This window comes from Apodemus sylvaticus, chromosome X (assembly GCF_947179515.1).
Source record: "Apodemus sylvaticus chromosome X, mApoSyl1.1, whole genome shotgun sequence".
NCBI classification, from domain to species: Eukaryota; Metazoa; Chordata; class Mammalia; order Rodentia; family Muridae; genus Apodemus; species Apodemus sylvaticus.
This window is the reverse complement of record NC_067495.1, coordinates 97408509-97423120: the sequence shown is the minus strand read 5'-3', so window position 1 is coordinate 97423120 and position 14612 is coordinate 97408509.

Genomic DNA, 14612 nt, shown 5'->3' with positions numbered 1-14612 from the left:
CTTTCTCTATGCAGTGAAGATGGGAGCTCAGTTTTCATCCAGAGTGAGTGAATTCTTTCTGCACAGGCACATGGTTTGTTGCTCCATATATGTAGGTAAGTATCAATGTGTGTGTATATGTAGGTAAGTATGGATGTGTGTGTGTGTGTGTGTGTGTGTAGGTATGTATGTAATTATGATTTTAGCATGCAACTAAGTTCTTCTCAATTGCATGAAGTTGTATGACTGTGTATGCATGATTTTCTACATGAATTTATGTGAGTCTATACATATTTGATTGTGTTAAAGAATTTCCTTTTGCTAGTGACTCTAGTCTGGTTCAGTAAATGTTTCTTGTTCTAAAACCTTCTTCCTGCTTGAGAAGCAACTGGCAAGTTTTCTGGCCAAGAGATAACAAACCCCTGGCAGTTAATCCTTTACTTAATCCCCCTGTTTGCTGATGAGGTGCTAAAAGCTACAGCCTGCAGTGCTTGGGCTCAAAGGATAGGCAGGCCAGCTACCATTGAAAAGTAACTTAGACTTAAGATAGGTAAACATTATAAAAATGCAACCCTAATATCTTGCAAGAGCAAGTCTTGCTCCCACCTACAAACTCTGTCCTCAGATATCTTCAAGAGAGAACATGAATGCCAGAGCAGGTCCCTGACAGAGTTTCACTCAGATGTCAACAATAAATAAATACATGAAATTTGCAAGCACATGGATGGACAAGTAAAAAATATTCCAGAGTGAGGTAACACACATGCAACATGATAAACATTGTACATATTTGCTTATATGTGAATATCACGAGTTAAATAAATAATGATAACCAAGCTACAATCCATAGACCCAGAGAGGTTCTGCATAGAAGGAGTGACTAAGGGGACACAAGAATCCTCTGGGAGGGGACAGTAGAGTAGATGATGTGGGTGAGTGCAGAGGGTACAAGAATAGGAGGATCAGGTGCTTTGGGAGAGGGGTGATGATGGTGTTGAGCAAGAGAATGCAGTGGAGACAGAATCCATGGGCAGTGGAGAGGTGTTAAGGAGATTATTGCAGTAGAAATATATTCTAAAATATGTGAAGTCAATGCAAATGTGGTCTCCAAATAAAGGGAGAGACAGGGAGTGTCGCCTGTCCATCTAGTGTCACCAAACAAATCAGTCCAGTCATAAATGCTTGGATCGACAATGTGGTCCTGGCTGCAAGACATGCTAGGTCATCTGTGGAATAGTCCTGCGGGGCTCAACAACCAACTTCTGAATTGATTTAAGGCCCACTCCAATAGACAGGACCTACAAATGCTTCCATGACCAAAACAAGAGGAGATAGCCCAAGGGACCACGAGTAAAACTAAATACCATTGTCCATAACAAAACAGGGGGAGGGTGGTGGGATAAAATGAGTCTTGGGGTACCCTCAGGTAAAATACTTGTCAGTTCTGCAGACCTAATTGTGACATTCATTCTGCTGCATTTATTCAGACCTGGCTTGATCATTTAGAATCGATGCAGATGGTCCTGGGTGAGAAAACGAAACTGAGCAAAATGTGGGTTGACAAGAATTTAGCAGTCCTATGTTCTGGCTGGCATTGAAGCCCCTTGTTTGCTTTTGGAATATGTTGTCTGCTTAGGACATGATCTCATGTTTGCATTGCATGATCTAGGCCTGTGTACATTAGCCTTCTACTGTCATTTCTGGTTGCATAAGGACAGTATTGAGATGGGGGTGTTCTAAGTCTCCCGTCCATTACCTCTGGGGTCTTGGGCTGCATGAGACTGTTAGCTCAGGCCTGACCCTGTGTCGCTCAGTGTCCCGCAGTGCGCGCTCAAGCAAGCGCGGTGAGCAGACAGGACATTTTGTGCAGAAACCAACATCAATGACCTAGCATTATATAAATGAAGTTCCCTGTGAACACAACTCCTGCTTGGCCTGTCTTCTTACTGCTGCTGACAAGAAGGGCTGTAGACATTTGTTTGTCACTGATGCAGAAGCATACTGTGTGTGTGTTTTTGTCTGTGTGTGGACTTCATATTAATGTAAACATGCACATGAACCTCAGACATACACACACACACACACACACACACACACAGACACACACATATGAACAAGGATCACATGCACATCCATAACCCTCCAAACACACACATGTACACAGGTACACACATATATGTGCACAGTCCTTCACACACACAAACAAAACCTAAGTTATCATAAACAGATGTTTCCAACTTTGCGTATAAAATGATAAGCATGAAAGATTAATTGTACAGCAAACCACAAACACTTGGTTGCTTTTTAAAGTAAACAGGGAGCAGAGCACAATGCTGATGATTGAAAGAGAATGAATATTTCTGACAGGGAGGGATCTGGGAAGTCATAGTATAGGCTTCTGGAGAGGGTTGGAATGTTTGGGAAACACATCTGAGTGCAACAGAATTCAATCAGATTATTGATACCATATTCTCTATGTAGGACCCCTGTATGCACTGTTTGAACTGCTCTCTTTACTCAGAGCAGCGATGAAGTGAGTTGTTGAGCACTAGATCTGTGGTGCTCCATAAGTGGGAACTGCTCTAGTATACTCTTGAAGCTTCCAGACACGCCAGCAATACAGTAACAAGACGATATTTGGCACTTTGTAAAACATGAGCCCTTTCGAGGATCAAGTGGCCATAGGTGTATGGGTTCATTTCTGGATCTTCAATCCTGTTCCATTGATCCTCCTGCCTGTCACTGTACCAATACCATGCAGTTTTTAACACTATTGCTCTGTAGTATTGCTTGAGGTCAGGGATACTGATTCTCCCAGATTTTCTTTTGTTGCTGAGAATAGTTTTAGCTATCCTGGGTTTTTTGTTGTTCCAGATGAATTTGATAATTGCTCTTTCTAACTCTGTGAAGAATTGAGTTGGGATTTTGATGGGTATTGCATTGAATCTGTATATTGCTTTTGGCAAAATGGCCATTTTAACTATATTGATCCTGCCGATCCATGAGCATGGGAGGTTTTCCCATTTTTTGAGGTCTTCTTCCATTTCCTTCTTCAGAGTCTTGAAGTTCTTGTCATACAGATCTTTCACATGTTTGGTAAGAGTCACCCCAAGATACTTTATACTGTTTGAGGCTATTGTGAAGGGGGTCATTTCCCTAATTTCTTTCTCAGCCTGCTTATCCTTTGAGTATAGGAAGGCCACTGATTTGCTTGAGTTGATTTTATAGCCTGCTACTTTGCTGAAGTTGTTTATCAGCTGTAGGAGCTCTCTAGTGGAGTTCTTTGGGTCACTTAGGTAGACGATCATGTCGTCTGCAAATAATGATAGTTTGACTTCTTCCTTTCCAATTTGTATCCCTTTGACCTCCTTATGTTGTCGAATTGCCCGAGCTAGTACCTCAAGTACAATATTGAAAAGATAAGGAGAAAGGGGGCAGCCTTGTCTGGTCCCTGATTTCAGTGGGATTGCTTCAAGTTTCTCTCCATTTAGTTTGATGCTGGCTACCGGTTTGCTGTATATTGCTTTTACTATGTTTAGGTATGGGCCTTGAATTCCTGTTCTCTCCAAGACTTTAAGCATGAAGGGATGCTGAATTTTGTCAAATGCTTTTTCAGCATCCAATGAAATGACCATGTGGTTTTGTTCTTTGAGTTTGTTTATGTAGTGGATTGTATTGATGGATTTCCGTATATTGAACCAACCCTGCATTCCCGGGATAAAGCCTACTTGATCATGGTGGATGATCGTTTTGATGTGTTCTTGGATTCGGTTGGCAAGAATTTTATTGAGTATTCTCGACAAAGAGGCTGAAAACATCCAATGGAAAAAAGATAGCCTTTTCAACAAATGGTGCTGGTTCAACTGGAGGTCAGCATGCAGAAGAATGCGAATTGATCCATCCTTGTCTCCTTGTACTAAGCTCAACTCCAAATGGATCAAGGACCTCCACATAAAGCCAGACACTCTGAAGCTAATAGAAAAGAAACTGGGGAAGACCCTTGAGGACATCGGTACAGGGAGAAAGTTTCTGAACAGAACACCAATAGTGTATGCTCTAAGAGCAAGAATTGACAAATGGGACCTCATAAGGTTACAGAGTTTCTGTAAGGCAAAGGACACCATCAAGAGGACAGATCGGCAACCAACAAATTGGGAAAAGATCTTCACCAATCCTACATCAGATAGAGGGCTAATATCCAATATATATAAAGAACTCAAGAAGTTAGACTCCAGAAAACCAAACAACCCTATTAAAAAATGGGGTACAGAGTTAAACAAAGAATTCTCACCTGAAGAACTTCGGATGGCGGAGAAGCATCTTAAAAAATGCTCAACTTCATTAGTCATTAGGGAAATGCAAATCAAAACAACCCTAAGATTTCATCTTACACCAGTCAGAATGGCTAAGATTAAAAATTCAGGAGACAGCAGGTGTTGGAGAGGGTGTGGAGAAAGAGGAACACTCCTCCACTGCTGGTGGGGTTGCAAATTGGTAGAACCACTCTGGAAATCAGTCTGGCGGTTCCTCCGAAAACTGGGCACCTCACTTCCAGAAGATCCTGCTATACCACTCCTGGGCATATACCCAGAAGACTCCCCACCATGTAATAAGGATACATGTTCTACTATGTTCATAGCAGCCCTATTTATAATTGCCAGATGTTGGAAAGAACCCAGGTATCCCTCAACAGAAGAGTGGATGCAAAAAATGTGGTATATCTACACAATGGAGTACTATTCAGCCATTAGAAACAACGAATTCATGAAATTCTTAGGCAAATGGATGGAGCTAGAGAATATCATTCTCAGTGAGGTAACCCAGACTCAAAAGGTGAACCATGGTATGCACTCACTAATAAGTGGATATTAACCTAGAAAACTGGAATACCCAAAACATAATCCACACATCAAATGAGGTACAAGAAGAAAGGAGGAGTGGCCCCTGGTTCTGGAAAGACTCAGTGAAACAGTATTCAGCAAAACCAGAACGGGGAAGTGGGAAGGGGTGGGTGGGAGGACAGGGGAAGAGAAGGGGGCTTACGGGACTTTCGGGGAGTGGGGGGGCTAGAAAAGGGGAAATCATTTGAAATGTAAATAAATTATATCGAATAAAAAAATTAAAAAAAAATAAAAAAAATGTGTTATATTTACACAATGGAGCTATTCAGCCATAAAAAAACAAAACAAAACAAAACAAAACAAAACAAAACAAAAAAAACATGAGCCCTTTCCATTGAAATGTAAGACTATAGGTTTGCTGCCACCCTGTGGCTGTAATGAGAACTGCACCAGTGTGATTCAGGCCTGATGATCTCTGTTTGGGAGGAAGAGAAAACAGGCTGTGAACTGAACTTGATAGCACCTTAAGTCTGGAGTTTGCAGAATTTTTTACCTCTGATTATTTTCTTGGCACATAACAATTCATACGTTAGGCATATCTAATACACCCCAGAGATTGGAACCCGATCCTGGTCTGAGGTGAAGACAAAGAATAGACAAGATGGAGCTATAGAAGCTAGGATGAGTCTAAACAGGAACACACAGCTGCAGGCACACACAGAGCACACAGAGGAAAATCCATTTGTGCATCTCATTCATTTGCTCCATGAAACTCAAACAATACTGTCACTGTGTATAGAAAATATATACATGTACATCCTCTATCAAATGTGTGTGTGTGTGTACATGCATGCAGCAGGAGGCAGAAGAGAGCCTCCAGTTTTGCAAGTCAGGTGTCATTTTCCTTAGACAAGGTTTGTCACTGGCCTGGGACACCCCAGCTAGGCTAGGCTGACTGCTCAGCAATACCTGGGAATCTGGGTCTCTACATTCACAGGCAAGCATGTGCTGCCACACCCATTTTATTCTTCCTGGGGATGGAACCAAGGTTCTCCTGCTCACAATGTTATCACTTTACTGACTGAGCCACTCCCCTGCCTTATTCTATTCTCAATGAGAAAACAAGTATTTTTCCCCTTCCCAGATATAAATTTTCAAACAGCAGTCAAACCACAAATGCTCCTCCCCTCTGCTCAGTAACTAGGAATGCTCTCCACAGCCCTCCCTTCCTTTCTCTCAAAGCAGAATTCATTCACCCTTTTCCTTTATCACCTGAGAAATCATACCCATAAGGGAAACTAAACCAGCTAGAAAGCAGAGATTCCCTCATCTTGTGAAGGAAACATTCCTAGAGGCATGGCCAGGCTGTGCTCACCAGAAGATGGAGGTCTCCATGGAAACATCATCAAGGTTAAAGAGCAACATTGTTTCACATCAAGGTTATAGAGCAACATTGTTTTCATGGTCCTAGATGAGCTCTTTTACTATACTGAGGAGACTCTGGAGGTCTCTATGGAAATGTGTTCTAGGTTGTGACACACTGTGTAGAATGAGACCCTGAAGAGAAAAAGAATATCCTCAGAGATACCGGGAGTCGAACCCAGGACCCCATGTACTTAAGGCATGGTGCTCTATAACTAAGCTATATTGCGAGGGTACTGATTGGTGTGATTATAGCGTATATCAACACACAATGACTGAAGCTGCATTTACAGGGCCTGTAGGAATCTGCATCGTGACTTTGTGCATGATTTATGGCTTCTACTTTATTGTTTTATGGTATTTTTATGTTATTCTTCTAGAAGAAAAGAATCTATTTTTAATGAAAAGAATATAATACTGAGAACAAGAAATGTTGTGTTCTTTGAGACATGGCATACACACAATAAATTGAGGGTGTCATGTCAAATTAATTATAATGTGTTTCTGCAGGGTTAGTAAGATCAGGACAAGGTGGGCAGAGGTTGGGACCATGGCATTGCAAGGGTGGGTACACTGACACTTGGGTTTCCTTCACCCTCGTGTGCCTCCTTAGGAGGAAGGCTACCAGGAGCTCTCTGAGACCGAGGCTCCACAGCTGCTCCAATGCAGGTTTAAATGATTTCTTCAGCCCAAATGTGCATTTATAAAGGAACTGAGGGAGGATAAACCTTGAAGATCAGTCAGTGTCATGGGGACAGCATACAGAAGTGCCTTGATCCTGCTCCTGGAGGAAACAGTCTTTTGTCCTTTTCACTAGCTTAGAAGAACTCTAGTGAAGCCTTTGTCTTTCACTGCTGGGTTCCCTGGATGTGCATTAGTATCAGCTGGTATTTGACAGTTTGAATCCCTGACATCCAGGGTGCAGAGTTATGTTGATGGTATGAAATCTATCTGGTTGGATGGTAAATGGCCACAAGAGGAAGGAATCTCCGAAGATTAACAAGTGGTACACTAGCCTAGGTGATGGCCACAGGACTGTGACAGGCATCATGGTTGCAAACACCTCTTATTCTGCTTCTGGAGAGTGCAGTCCCTGCATTGGACCATGGTCAGATTCTTTACATCCAACCCAGCATCAAAGGCTCTTTGTTCTCCAAGGTTGCTGTCCATGATCACTCACTTTTTCCTTTTTTATTTTTTTTATTTTTAACGTTATTTTATGTTTATTTACATTCCAATTGATTTCTTCCCTTGATTCCCCTCCCACAGATCCTCATCCCATTCCTCCTCCCTGTTGCCTACAAGAAGGTGCTCACCCCATGTCTCCTCCTTCCTGGGCCCTCAAGTCTAGTAAAGATCAAGATCATTTTCTCCCACTGAGGCCAGACCAGACAGTCCTCTGCTGTATATGTGCCAGGGGCCTCAGATTGGGCCTGCATGCTCCTGGTTGGTGTCTCAGTCTCTGGGATCTCCCTGGGAGTCTAGGTTAGTTGAGTCTTCTGCTATTCCTATGTGGTCATTCTCTTTTTCATATTATTCAGTCCTTCCCCAAATTCAACCTCAGGTTGAATCCAATGGTCAGGTGTAAGTATCTGCCTCTCTGTAAGTCAGCTGCTGGTAGGGCCTCTCTCAGGAAACCCTTGTCAGCGTTTGGTCTGTGAGCACAACATAGCATCAGTAATAGTGACACGACCTGGTCACCCACATGAGATGGGTCCCATGTTGGGCTGGTCATTGGCTTCCTTTCCCCCAGGCTCTTCCCCAGTTTTGTTTCTGTGGTTCTTTTAGACAGGAACAATCCTGGATCAGAGTCTTGACTGTGGTTTATTATCACTGTCTATCTAAAGGAGGTGGATTCTTTGAGTTCCCTCTTCCCTATGTTGGGGGTTTTGGCTAAGGTCACCTTCCATGAGTCCTGAGAGTCTCTTACCTCCTAAGTCGCTTGTGCTATATAGATGGTCCCCCTACTTCCCATTCACAGAGGATGCATATTTCCATTCATTCTCCTGGCCCTCTGCTATACTCTCTCCTGTCCCCTCCATATCAGACCCTGTTCCTCCTTTCCCCTCTCCCTCCCTTCGCACACACAGGTCCCTCCCTCCCTCTGCCTACTGTGATTATCCACCCCCTCCACTTCTGAGCAGGATTGAAGCCTCCTTACTTGGCATTTCTGCATGTTGTGATTTTCTCTGGGTTGTATTCTAGGTATTCAGTACATTTTGGGTAATATTCACTTATCTAGTTCCACCCATTTACCTGATAAATCACGATGTCCTTGTTTTTATAGCTGAGTAGTATTCCCTTGAGCAAGTGAAGCACATTTTCTGTATCCATTATTCTGCTGAGGGACATCTGAGTGGTTTCTGGCTATTACAAATAAGGCTGCTATGAACATGGGGGAGCATTTATCCTTGTGGTATGGTGGGGTGTCTTTAGGGTATATGCACAAGGGTGATATAGCTGGTGAAGTAACATGGCTTAGAGAGGCGTGGTTCCCACTCTTGAGGTCTGAGACAAATCATGAAAGGTCCCCAGTAGTTGCAAAATTGACAAATCGGCTGCTGCTAGCTGCTAACAACAGAATGGGCTAAGAAAACATAAGTTGTTCCCAGGTCAAGGTGCTCTTTTTGATGTATGTGCCCTCCTTATGGTTTAAACAGGTGCTGTAAACCAACCACCTTAAATGCCAACATCCCTTTACAATCTCATGTAGGTCCAAGGCTTGCAAACACCTGCATCTTGCTTGCTCCTTTATAATCCCCTTCCCCTAGATCTCTGGGCCTCTCTTCTCTCCTGCTGCACCATCAGGAAGCTCTGTGACCTGAGCTCAAGCTTGAATAAAGACCCTCATGTGCTTGCATAGGAGTTGTGGTTCCTGGGACTTATATTCAACTTCACAGGGTGCTAGAGTAGGTCTGCTGTGGACTCCCTTCGTAAACTTTGTATATTTTGTAAACTTGCTAAACCATCTTAGAGGGGAAATCTGCCAGGTCCCATCTTGAGGAGCTCCAGCAGCCAGGACACACCCCCAGACTTCCTTAACTGTCATTAGAGTGATTCCAGCCTCTGTAAAGTTCATAAAGTTTATCTCTAGCCTCTCATCAGAACCTGCCCCAGATCATGCTAATTTTAGGTGAAAAGTCTGAACAAAAGCCACCAATCCCTGAGCATGAAAACCCACCAATCCAGGAACAGGAAAAGTCACTAATCTCTGAGCTCCCCCAGACTCAGCACTTGAAATCCCCCCATCACTCACAGTGGAAATCTCCTCTCTAGAAAACTCAGTCCCCAAGGAAACACTTTACAAAGACTGTGTGTGTTTCTGTGCCAGTTCTCAGCTCCCTCTTGGAAGCAGAGGAAGACAGTCCTGTATTTGTCTCTCCACCACCTGAACCCTCCCAACAGGTCTCTTTTATGAGATTTGCTGTCTGGTATGACTCTCCCACCTGAATTAAAACAAAAACAAGGACAGAAGTGGAGTGGGGCTGAGGCTCCTGAGGTCCTCATCTCACCTGTGGATACACACCCCTCCCCCATTCCCTCCCCACCCCACCCACTGCCCCTGTAGGGACAAAGCCTCTGGTGAGTCTTGCCTCTTAGCATCTGTCACTATAGTCCCTCTCCTAGGCCATGGTGAGAAGGGATTGACTCTTCTTTGTAGGAGATTATTGTAGAGTCCTCTAAGTTTCAGTGACACTTGACTAATCATACATGTAATGCAGACAGTTTCAAAGCAGGTCAAGGCCATCTCCTCCGACTAGCAGCAATCAATTGTGGACTTAGTACTGTTTTCTCAAGAGGTCTGTGAAGAGTTCAAGACAGCTGGTGGAGAGTAGTCTGCCTACTTACGTTACCTTTACCCACTGGACTATATGAAGTGATTAATAGTATGTGGCAAAGTTGAGAAAAAGTTTACCAGCTTCCCCAAAAATTTGAAAACAGCTTTTGAAGGCCTGAAAGGTATGGCACATTTTAAAAGAGAATAGAAGTGTGTTCAACAAGTTGCTTGAAACTTTGATGCCCTGAAAGATGAGAGCATATTGCTAATTTAGTAACATTATTATGAATTTGGCATTATACTGTTAACTGAACTATTAATCCAACATAAAATTGAGTTAAAATGGAGGAACCCGAATAATTCAGTATTATTTGTTATAGCTCTGTCAGGTTTTGAAGAGCAAATAATTATTTGCTCTTAATATTCTTATTTTCTTTTTATTGAAAATAGATTTTTTTGTTATACAAGAAACGACACAAAAAACCTCCTAAAATACTAAAGTGGATGCTATGAATTTTACACAAAGACCTGATGTCGTTTTTTGTGGAATCTCATGCTGATGATGTCTGAATTTTGCAGAAACCTGTGAATTTGCTTCACTCTCTGTGAGTTCATATATGAAATGATCAGACTCCTCACAAATATGGGGCTGTGGCTCAATGATAGAGCACATGCTTTGCCATGTATGGGGCACCAGGCTTGATTCCCGGCATCTCCACATAAGGCTATTCATCTTTGGATTTTTTATTTTCAGATCCGTTTCTACACATAGTGTCTCAGAATTTAAGTTATGAAGTGATAGATGCATAGGTAATTATTGATGAAAGCGCTCATCTAGGACCATGAAAACACTGTTGCTCTATGACATAACATTTCCATGGAGAACTCCACAGACTGGGGAGAACACTGTGGTCATGCCTCCAGGAATATGTTTTGTTCACAGCATGAGTGAAGCTCTGCTTTCTGGCTGGTGGCAGTTTCCCTTGTGGGTAAGCTTTCTCAGGTTGGGGGCCTAGATAACAGGAGGGAAGGAGTTCTACTTTGAGAGACTGGAAGAGAGGGTGGGGTGGAGCCATCCCTAGTTACTAAACAGAATGCTCATTGTGGTTGTCATGGAAACCTAGAGTCATTGTGGAAACCTTCTTCAGTGTGTACCTAGGAGAATATGTAGTGAAAGGAGCATTCTCTGGAGCCAGGTTTGTGGGTTCCCAGAGGTGAGCACTTGAATCTCCCTGAGGGTGGAAGACAGATGCTGGGATTCCAGACCCAAGGAGGCTCACTCCCACTTCAGGATTTGTGGCCAGTGTGTTGTTGGCAGAAGGAGAGGGATTGGGACCTTTCTGCCTCCTCAGATGCTTTTTTTTTAATATTTTTATTTTCTATATTCTTTGTTTACATTCCAAATGATTTCCCCTTTCCCGGATCCCCCCCTCCCCAAATGTCCCATAAACCTTCTTCTCTCCATCCCTTTTCCAATCACCTCCCTCCTTTTTCTCTGTCCTTATATTCCCTTCCCATGCTAGATCAATCCTTCCCAGTATCAGGGCCCTCTCCATACTTCTTCATGGGAGTCATTTGTTATGCAATTTATGCCTTGGGTATTCAGGGCTTCTGGGCTAATTAATATCCACTTATCTGAGATTGCATTCCATGTGTATTCTTTTGTGATTGGGTTACCTCACTTAGGATGATATTTTCCAGATCAAACCATTTCCCTAAACATTTTGTGAATTCATTGTTTGTAATTGCTGAGTAGTGTTCCCTTGTGTAAATATACCTACATTTTCTGTATCCATTCCTCCTTTGAGAGGCATCTGGGTTCTTTCCAGCTTCTGGCTATTATAAATAAGGCTGATATGAAAATAATGGAGCATGTGTCTTTATTGCATGTCAGGGAATCCTTTGGGTATATGCCCAGGAGAGGTATAGCAGGGACCTCTGGAAGTGTCATGTCCAGTTTTCTGAGGAACCTCCAGACTGATTTCCACAGTGGTTGTACCATCTTACAGCCCCACCAGCAGTGGAGGAGTGTTCCTCTTTCTCCACATCCTCGCCAACACCTGCTATCTCCTGAGTTTTTGACCTTAGCCATTCTGACTGGTGTAAGGTGAAATCTCAGAGTTATTTTGATCTGCATTTCCCTAATGACTAATGATGTTGAGCACTTCTTAAGGTGCCTCACGGCTATCTGAATTTCTTCAGGTGAAAATTCTTTGTTTAGATCTGTACCCCATTTTTTAATAGGGTTATTTGGTTCCCTGGGGTCTAACTTCTTGAGTTCTTTGTATATATTGGACATTAGCCCTCTATCAGATGTGGGGTTGGTGAATATCCTTTCCTAATTTGATGGTTGCCGTTTTGTCCTTTTAACAGTGTCCTTTGCCTTACAGAAACTTTGTAATTTTATGAGGTCCCATTTGTCAATTCTTGATCTTAAGGCATAAGCTATTGGTGATCTGTTCAGGAACTTTTCCCCCGTGCCCATGTCCTCAAGGGTCTTCCCCAGTTTCTTTTCTCTTAGTTTCAGTGTGTCTGGTTTTACATGGAGGTCCTTGATCCACTTGGAGTGAAGTTTAGTACAAGGAGATAAGAATGGATCAATTCGCATTCTTCTGCATGCTGACCTCCAATTGAACCAGCACCATTTGTTGAAAAGGCTATCTTTTTTCCACTGGATGTTTTCAGCTCCTTTGTCGAAGATCAAGTGACCATAGGTGTGTGGATTCATTTCTGGATCTTCAATTCTATTCCATTGGTCCACTTGTCTGTCACTGTGCCAATACCATGCAGTTTTTAACACTATTGCTCTGTAGTATTGCTTGAAGTCAGGGATACTGATTCCCCCAGAATTTCTTTTGTTGTTGAGAATAGTTTCTATTTTGTGGAATAGTTTGAAGAGTATTTGTGTTAGGTCTCCTATGAAGGTCTGATAGAATTCTGCACTGAAGCCATCTGGTTCCGTGCTTTTTTTTTGGTTGGGAGACTTTCTATGACCCTTTTTATTTCTTCAGGTGTTATGGGACTGTTTAGTTGATCTATTTGATTCTGATTTAGTTTTGGTGTCAGATAACTGTCTAGGAAACTGTCCATTTCCTCCAGATTCTCCAGTTGTGTTGAGTATAGGCTTTTGTAGTAGGATCTAATGATTTTTTGAATTTCCTCATTTTCTGTTGTTATATCGCCCTTTTCATTTCTAAGTTTGTTAATCTGGATACTGTCTCTGTGTCCTTTGGTTAATATGGCTAAGGGTTTATCTATCTTCTTGATTTTCTCAAAGAACCAGCTCCTGGTTTTGTTGATTCTTTGCTATTGAAGACCACTTTTACTCCATAGTGATCTGATAGGAGGCATGGGATTAGTTCGATCTTCTTATATTTGTTGAGGTCTGTCTTGTGACCAATTATATGGTCGATTTTGGAGAAGGTACCATGAGGTGCTGAGAAAAAGGTATATTCTTTTGCGTTAGGATAGAATGTCTTATATATATATATATATGTTAAATCTAATTGGTCCAAAGCTTCATTTAGTTTCATTGTGTCCCTGTTTAGTTTCTGTTTTCCTGATCGTTCCATTGAGGAAAGTGCAGTGTTGAAGTTCCCCACAATTATCGTGTTAGGTGCAATGTGTGCTTTGAGCTTTAATAAAGTTTCTTTTATGAATGAGGGTGCCCTTAAATTTGGAGCATATATGTTCAGGATTGAGAGTTCTTCTTGTTGTATTTTTTCCTTTTTCTCAGCACCTCATGGTACCTTCTCCAAAATCGAACTAATTCCATGCCGCCTATCAGATCACTATGGAGTAAAAGTTGTCTTCAATAGCAACAAAAACAAGAGAAAACCCACATACACATGGAAACTGAACAATATTCTACTCAATGATACCTTGGTCAAGGAAGAAATAAAGAAATTAAAGACTTTTTAGAACTTAATGAAAATAAAGATACAACATACCCAAATCTATGGGACACAATGAAAGCAGTGCTAAGAGGAAAACTCATAGCCCTGAGTGCCTCCAAAAAGAAAATGATGAGAGCATACCCTAACAGCTTAATGACACACCTGAAAGCCCTGGAAAAAAAAGAAGCTAATTCACCCAGGAGGAGTAGAAGGCAGGAAATCATCAAACTCAGGGGCGAAATCAATCAAGTAGAAACAAAAAGAACCATACAAAGAATCAATAAAACCAGGAGCGAGTGTGCTCTGGTGAATCCAGCAGGCCCCAGCAGGAGCCTTCAGGTGTCTGCTTGGGGATCTGAACTGCCTGTGCCGCAACACCCTGTCTCCAGGCAGAGCAGGAGGTAAGCTGTGCACCAGAGGCCAACGGGGAAGGGGCAGCTTGCACTGGTGAGTCCAGCATTGACAAGACCAACTAACACCAGTGAGAACTAGATGGCAAAAGGCAAATGCAGGAACGTCACTAACAGAAATCAAGGCAATATGGCAACATCTGAACCCAATTCTTCTTTACCAGCATGTCCTGGATACCCCATCACACCAGTAAAACAAGATTTGGATTTAAAATCACTGGTCATGATGCTGGTACAGGAACACATGAAGTACATACTTAAAGAAATTCAGGAGAAAATCGATCAA